Here is a 6,517-nt window from a genome sequence, read left to right as displayed (position 1 = left end):
TCCCCACTTTCCTGTTTTCTCTCCCAGTAGTCTCTCCTTCCATCCTCTCCCCACCTGATCCCTCCTGTTCCTGTCAACTATGATTTCTTAGTCACTTGACTTTCTTTTTGCCTGAAATGAATGTGGGTTTATGAAATGCAGTTTAAAAGTCTAAGTGAGATGCTGGTTTTGAACATAATGGAAGGGTATTCCAATTTGTTCTCATCACCAATTTCTGTACCAATATGTCAAATTTTAAAATGTAAGAAGAAAATATGAAAAAAAATTAGGAAATAAAAAGAAGTAGGGAAACCTGGCCTCTCGGAGCCTTTAGAAGCAATAGGACACTTAAGCAACAATGAACTGAGTTCTCTTTAGTTCAAAACTTCTGCTGACCTGCCCAGTTACTTGAGTAAACGATTTGGTGAGAAGGAGAAAGAGAGGATCAAGGTAGCAGGAAAGCATCTCTCAGTACCAATCTCATTCATTCATTTAAAAGTCCCTTAAAAAGACTTTGTCCTTCTGAATAAACAACAAGGTTTTATTCAAATAATGTTTTCTTCTGTCTTATTGGCATAAATACATTCCTTAGAAATACTTCAACTTGCCCTTGAGAGCAGTATAAAGTCTCCAAGTAAAAACTGACATTTGAGAGACTACCTTGTAGAAAGTCCATCCTCAGGCAGAGACAATACAAATGAACAGCTCATCTCTCTACCCTTTTGTTTAGGGATGACCGCTGCATCTGCTTCTTCATGGTTGCTGTGTTCCTTTCCTATAACTTGGACAATGACAAAACTCTTGATCATCAATACTGCTCAGACTGCTGACAGAAGGCAGTCCTATCTAAACAATTTCTTACAAAGTCAGATCTGACTTGGGAGCTCAAAATGTTTCAAAGCTGCTGATACTTGTTATTGTTCAAAGAACATAATTTGAGAAACATTAAAAACAATTTCTTCAATTTCTTCCCTTCTGCTCTGCCGTGGACATTGTTTGACCTCATCTCTGCTTGTTATTTGGGAACTAATGGACAAAATCTTGTTGAATTGTCAAAGTGAGCTATGGTGCCATCAAATCTCTTCTCCTGTTGCATTTGTCAAAGTCAAGAAAACTTCTGGAGTCCACAATAGCACCCAGTTTCTCATTGCTTACCACTATCATCACCCTGCCACTACTGGTAGAAACTCAAGTGATCAGTGAGTGCTCTCTAAAGAGTCATATAATATAAACTCTGTATTATAGGTACTGTGGTTGTCTATACCTCCTAATCTCATTGCGGACAGATTTGGGCATTATAATCTAATTTTATGAGAATAACTGAGCAGTAAATTTTTTTCTTAAATATGCAGATATATGACCACTAAGCTGTATCTCCATATCTTTTGTCCTTCCTTCCTCCCTACCTACCTTATTTCCCTCCTTCCCTCCTTCCTTCCTCTTTCCTTCCTTCCTTCCTTCCTTCCTTCCTTCCTTCCTTCCTTCCTTCCTTCCTTCCTTCCTTCCTTTCTTCTTTTTTTTCCTTTCTTTGAGACATAGTCTATTTATATCAAACTGCCTAGGCTGCCTTAAACTAGCTCTGAAGCCTCCTGCCTTGGCCTCCTAAGCAGCTGGGATTGCAAGTATGTTGTTCTCATCCTCACTTACATTCCTGTCACCGTAGTATATGTTAAAAGATAGTAATATAAGTATGTACAAAATAGGGCTGGAAAGATGGATCAGTGGGTAAGAGCACTTGCTGTTCTTCCAGAGGTCTTAAGTTCGATTCCCAGCACCCACATGGTTGCTCACAAACATCTGTATTCGAATCTAATTCCCTCTTACAGTGTGCATAAAAATAGAACACTCATATACAAAAGAATAAATCTTTATAAAGAAAAATATGTACAAAATATATAAGATGTTGTGGTCACTCACAATTGCTGTTGGTTCATTATTTTGTATCCTACTCTAGAATGTTTCTTATATTAAAACAATACATGTAATAATTTTTAAGGAAAAAAAAAACCTTCCTTTCCACTTCATTACAAAACAAATTAACAAAAAAATGCAAAAGAAAAAAATCTTTCAAAGGCAAAGACAGAAAAGGTTATGGGTATTTAGCATTGAAAAATATGTGCATGTTTTACCATATTGTCAAGTGCAAAAGCTTCTTCCTTTCTAATCTGTACATAATTATATAAGCAAATTCATTAATATTAAAAATGATACTTTCACTGTTATCATAGTTAAAATTGCAGTTACTGAATGACAAAGAAAACGCTATTATGGCTACCAAAGGATAATTTGACTAGGTGCATTTTATAGAATCTGATAATCTCATAAAATAGAAAAGATTCATCTATAGTTATATTCTTTATCATTGTAGCATAAATATTGGTATTTTTTCATGATGCTGAGAATCAAACCAGGGATTTATGAATGAAGGACAAATACTCGTCACTGAGCTGTGCCCCAAAACTACATGGTCACTGCTTTTAAAATTGAGAAATTAGGGTAAAGACTGAAGGAGCTAAAGGAGTTTGCAACCCCATAGGAAGAACACCAATATCAATCAACCAGATCTCCCAAAGCTCCCAGGGACTAAACCACCAACTAAAGAGTACATATGGAGGGACCCATGGCTCCAGATGCATATGTAGCAGAGGATTGCCTTCACTGGAAGGGGAGTCCCTTGTTCCTATGGAGGCTCCCAGAATAGGGGAATGCTGGCGTGCTGAGGTAGAAGTGGATGGGCAGGTGGAGGAGCACCCTCATAGAGACAGGGGAGGGGGAGGGTACAGTGGGTTGGTGGAGGGGAAACTAAGAAGGGGGATAACATTTTAATTCTAAATAAGATAAACAATAAAACATTCTTTAAAGTACCATTTATCACTGTTCTATGGTATTGTATCAAAATTATTTCCTATTGCTATTATAAACTTATACTTTCTTATAAAAACTTTAAATTTTATCTTTTAAGTTTCACCTTATAGAAGTTGTGTTCTAACTTTATTATATTAATATGCAAATTAACCAATAGAACCCCTTTTTTCCTCCCTCTAGAATGGCAGTGATTAAGATTACAGGTGTGCCTTTCAGCAGCAACCAGAGGCAGATTCAGTTCTTTGTTGAGCTGCCATCATAGAGCTGACCAGTCAAACTACTGATGTATATATTTATGGAATGGAAGTCTGCCTAAAGACAAAGCTCAAAGTAAAACCAGTGCTGGAAGAAGAGATAGATGATGACACCTTGTGAACTTGGGTGCCAGCTTGCCCTAACTTGAAATAGGCACCAAAATGTTTATGTGCTTATAGCCTTTTAAAACCAGTTTGATTTTGTCAAATGCTTTTGCTACATCTATTGAAATGGTCATGAAATTTTTAATGCTTTAGTCCATTTATGTTATTTATTACATTTATTGACTTGCAAATTTGAACCACCCCTGCATCTTGGGATTAAAGCCAAGTTGGTTATGGTAGGTAATCTTTTTATTAAATGCCTGTGTTTGGTTTGTAATTATTTTATTGAGGCTTTTTGTAAATCACTGTTCATCAGAGTTCATGACTTGGGTCTTTCTCATTTGTTGTTAGTCCCCATTTTGAAGATACCACAGTCTTGGACACAAGGATTCAGAAGATACAAACTCGATCTGACATGAAAGCATCCTTTCTGAGGCCTAGCTTCTTTGCAGTCTAAGAAGGGGAACATAATAGATAATCCTACCCAGACGTGATGCACAATAACAACCATCACAGTAAGATATCTTTAATGGTGTGATAGTAGTATTCATCATGTAACCAAGAGCTGCCTTGGCTGTTAAATCTTGCTAAACAGAAATGAAATCATGACTGGTGCTAGAAATCTAGTGAAATATCCAAGCTGGTGAACTCAGTGATCTTAGAGAACCTATAATATTTACTTTACTGGATCAACATAATCCCTAACTGAATTTTATCCTTGCAATCACAGCTAAGTATAGTTCTCAACCTTCATCAAAGAAACTTCACTTTGTAGCAAATACAGACAATTACAAAAAAATCACAACTTATCAAAATGAAGAGGACAACTGATTGTGGGGTTGTGGGGGACCAAATTCAATGCCTATCCCTAAAACTGAAGAAACATCACAGAAGAGGGAGTAGAAAAACTGTAAGAGCCATAATATAAGGAGATCTGGAGTGAGATTTTATACTTAGAAATGATAAAGTTACATTCATGATACCTCAACAGTGTGGCTGCATAGTTGCACAATGACAACACCAATAGATGTGCTTATGTGGAATGGGAAAATCTCACAGTGCTCCAGCCCGGACAATGAACTACAGAGAGTTCATGACTGCTGACAGAGAGAGAATTAGTCTTTCCCAGGGATGAACCAGTAGTCAGTGGTCAGACATGAAGTCATAGACACTAAAACTATACTAAATGGACTCATGGGGTGTGCATGTGTGCATATGTACATATGTGTGTGCATGTGTGCATATTTACACATGTGTACATGTGTGTCTACATGCACATGTAACAATCATCATCAAAGAAAAGGAGTGCCTCAATTTTAGAGGTTAAGGGAAGAACATGAAGCAGGTTGAAAGAAGAGGTACAAGGGGAAAGAAAAGAGGAAAGTGATGTAATTATATTTTAATTAAAATCTAAAAATAGTTTGAACTAGAGCCCTTCATAACTTCAATATCATTGGCATCTATAACCTGCATATAGGGAAACCAGAGTTTCACACAGGCAACGTGACTTCCTCAAAGTTATTCAGTATGCTACTAACAAGTGACCAAGCCCACCAAAAGCCTCGTGCCTTCAGTCAAACTAGCTTCTACAAGTCCTTTATAACCTGTGTATGGATATTATTTCCACATCTCTACAGCTATCAGGCAAGTATACTTTATGTAATTTGATCCACATCACTCTCCTGTGAAACAACTAAACCTATTAGCACCATTCCCCATTCCCTGATAAGCAAGCTAATGCCTCATGAAATTTAAGAAGATTCTGGTATCACAAGAAACTCTTGAAGCATCTCAGTCAAATTCGGTTTTCATTTTCTATAGTAGAAAGTATAATCATTTAGGCTTGTGCATAAAGAACAGATATTTCTAATTTAACCAACTGTAGTGGAAGACTTCATCTTATCAACATCCATCACTTCAATACACAGGAACACTATGCATTTGTAAGCGTCTGTATATGCAAGTATGCTAGTGCATCGGTGTTTCAGAACTTACTAAATGTAGCATAGTTTGATATCTGCACGAGTGATATAAAAGACATATAACCCTAGCCCTAGTCAATTTTTCCTTTAAGAAATCATTATAATTATGAAAATTTCCATACAGAAACTGTCAAATTCATCAGCATTACAGTAAATCAGATGAAATAGCATTTACTTCTGAATATTAACCTGTGTAATTTAGATTGTTGAGGGATTTGTTGTTCTTTGCAATCCCTTCAAAACTTATCATTATATGCCTATAAAACTAAACATGAGTTCATGAGTTGAATTATTTTCTACAAGAACTTAAACCTAATAAAACACCACAGTTTTAATCTTTTCTCATTTCTGTGATAGTACCATATGAGAATTTGTAAATAGCTCCGGTTATCGGTTCATCTTTCATTATTCAATAAAATTTAGTACAGGGAAAGTCTACAACAGTTTTAAAAGCTTCTCCAGACAAGAAGCCTGACTGTGTGAGTTCAGAAATTGGTTTAGTGCTTTACATCATGGTTAATCTCAGCTGAGATCTTCACTAGATCTAAAATCACCTGGGATAGGTGCTTCTGGGTGTGCCTGTGGGGATTATCTTACTAGCTTAGTTAAGGTGGGAAGGCGCACTCACTGAGGATGGTACCATTCTTTTTGGAAATCCTGAAGAAACCAAGAAATAGAATGGAAATGCATGAAGCTGTTTGTCTCTCTGCTTCCTGGCTGTCGTGTGACATGATTAGCTTTGTAGCTCTTGTTGCATTGACTTTCTGACCATAAAGAGTTGTGAGCCAAGATAGCCTATCACCCTTAAAGTGCGCTTTTAAGATCATTTTACCATGATAACATGAAAAGAAACTAAGATATGCTCTAACTCTGTGACTTCTGAAGGGAAGCCTTTAACCTCAATTTATTCTTCTGCCAAATGATAAAGAAAAAAAAAGTTCATTTAAAATCTTTAAAGTAAGGTCTCACACAACCAAACAAAAATAGATCTTTGTAATAGGAATTTTATTTGCAGCACTGGGTGGAAATTATTTGTGAGACATGTTAGGAAAACATTCTATTCCCATACTAATCCATTCCCAAAGAGAGCAGATAAGAAAAATGCAAACCACTGAACATTATTAAGACATGAGCTGGAGAGTAGTAATAATAATAATATGGACTGAGAACAGAAAGAAATTCACAGTTTGAAAACTGAAGAATAATAGCTCTTTGTATCAGATTAAAATTAAAGCTAACCAATACTTTTTATTAGATATTTTCTTCATTTACATTTCAAATGCTATCCTGAAAGCCCCCAATACCCTTCACCTGCCCTGCTCGCCACCCACT

The sequence above is a fragment of the Mus caroli genome, chromosome 6 (assembly GCF_900094665.2).
Source record: "Mus caroli chromosome 6, CAROLI_EIJ_v1.1, whole genome shotgun sequence".
NCBI lineage: Eukaryota > Metazoa > Chordata > Mammalia > Rodentia > Muridae > Mus > Mus caroli.
The sequence above is the reverse complement of the archived record's forward strand: the minus strand, read 5'-3'. Positions refer to the sequence as shown.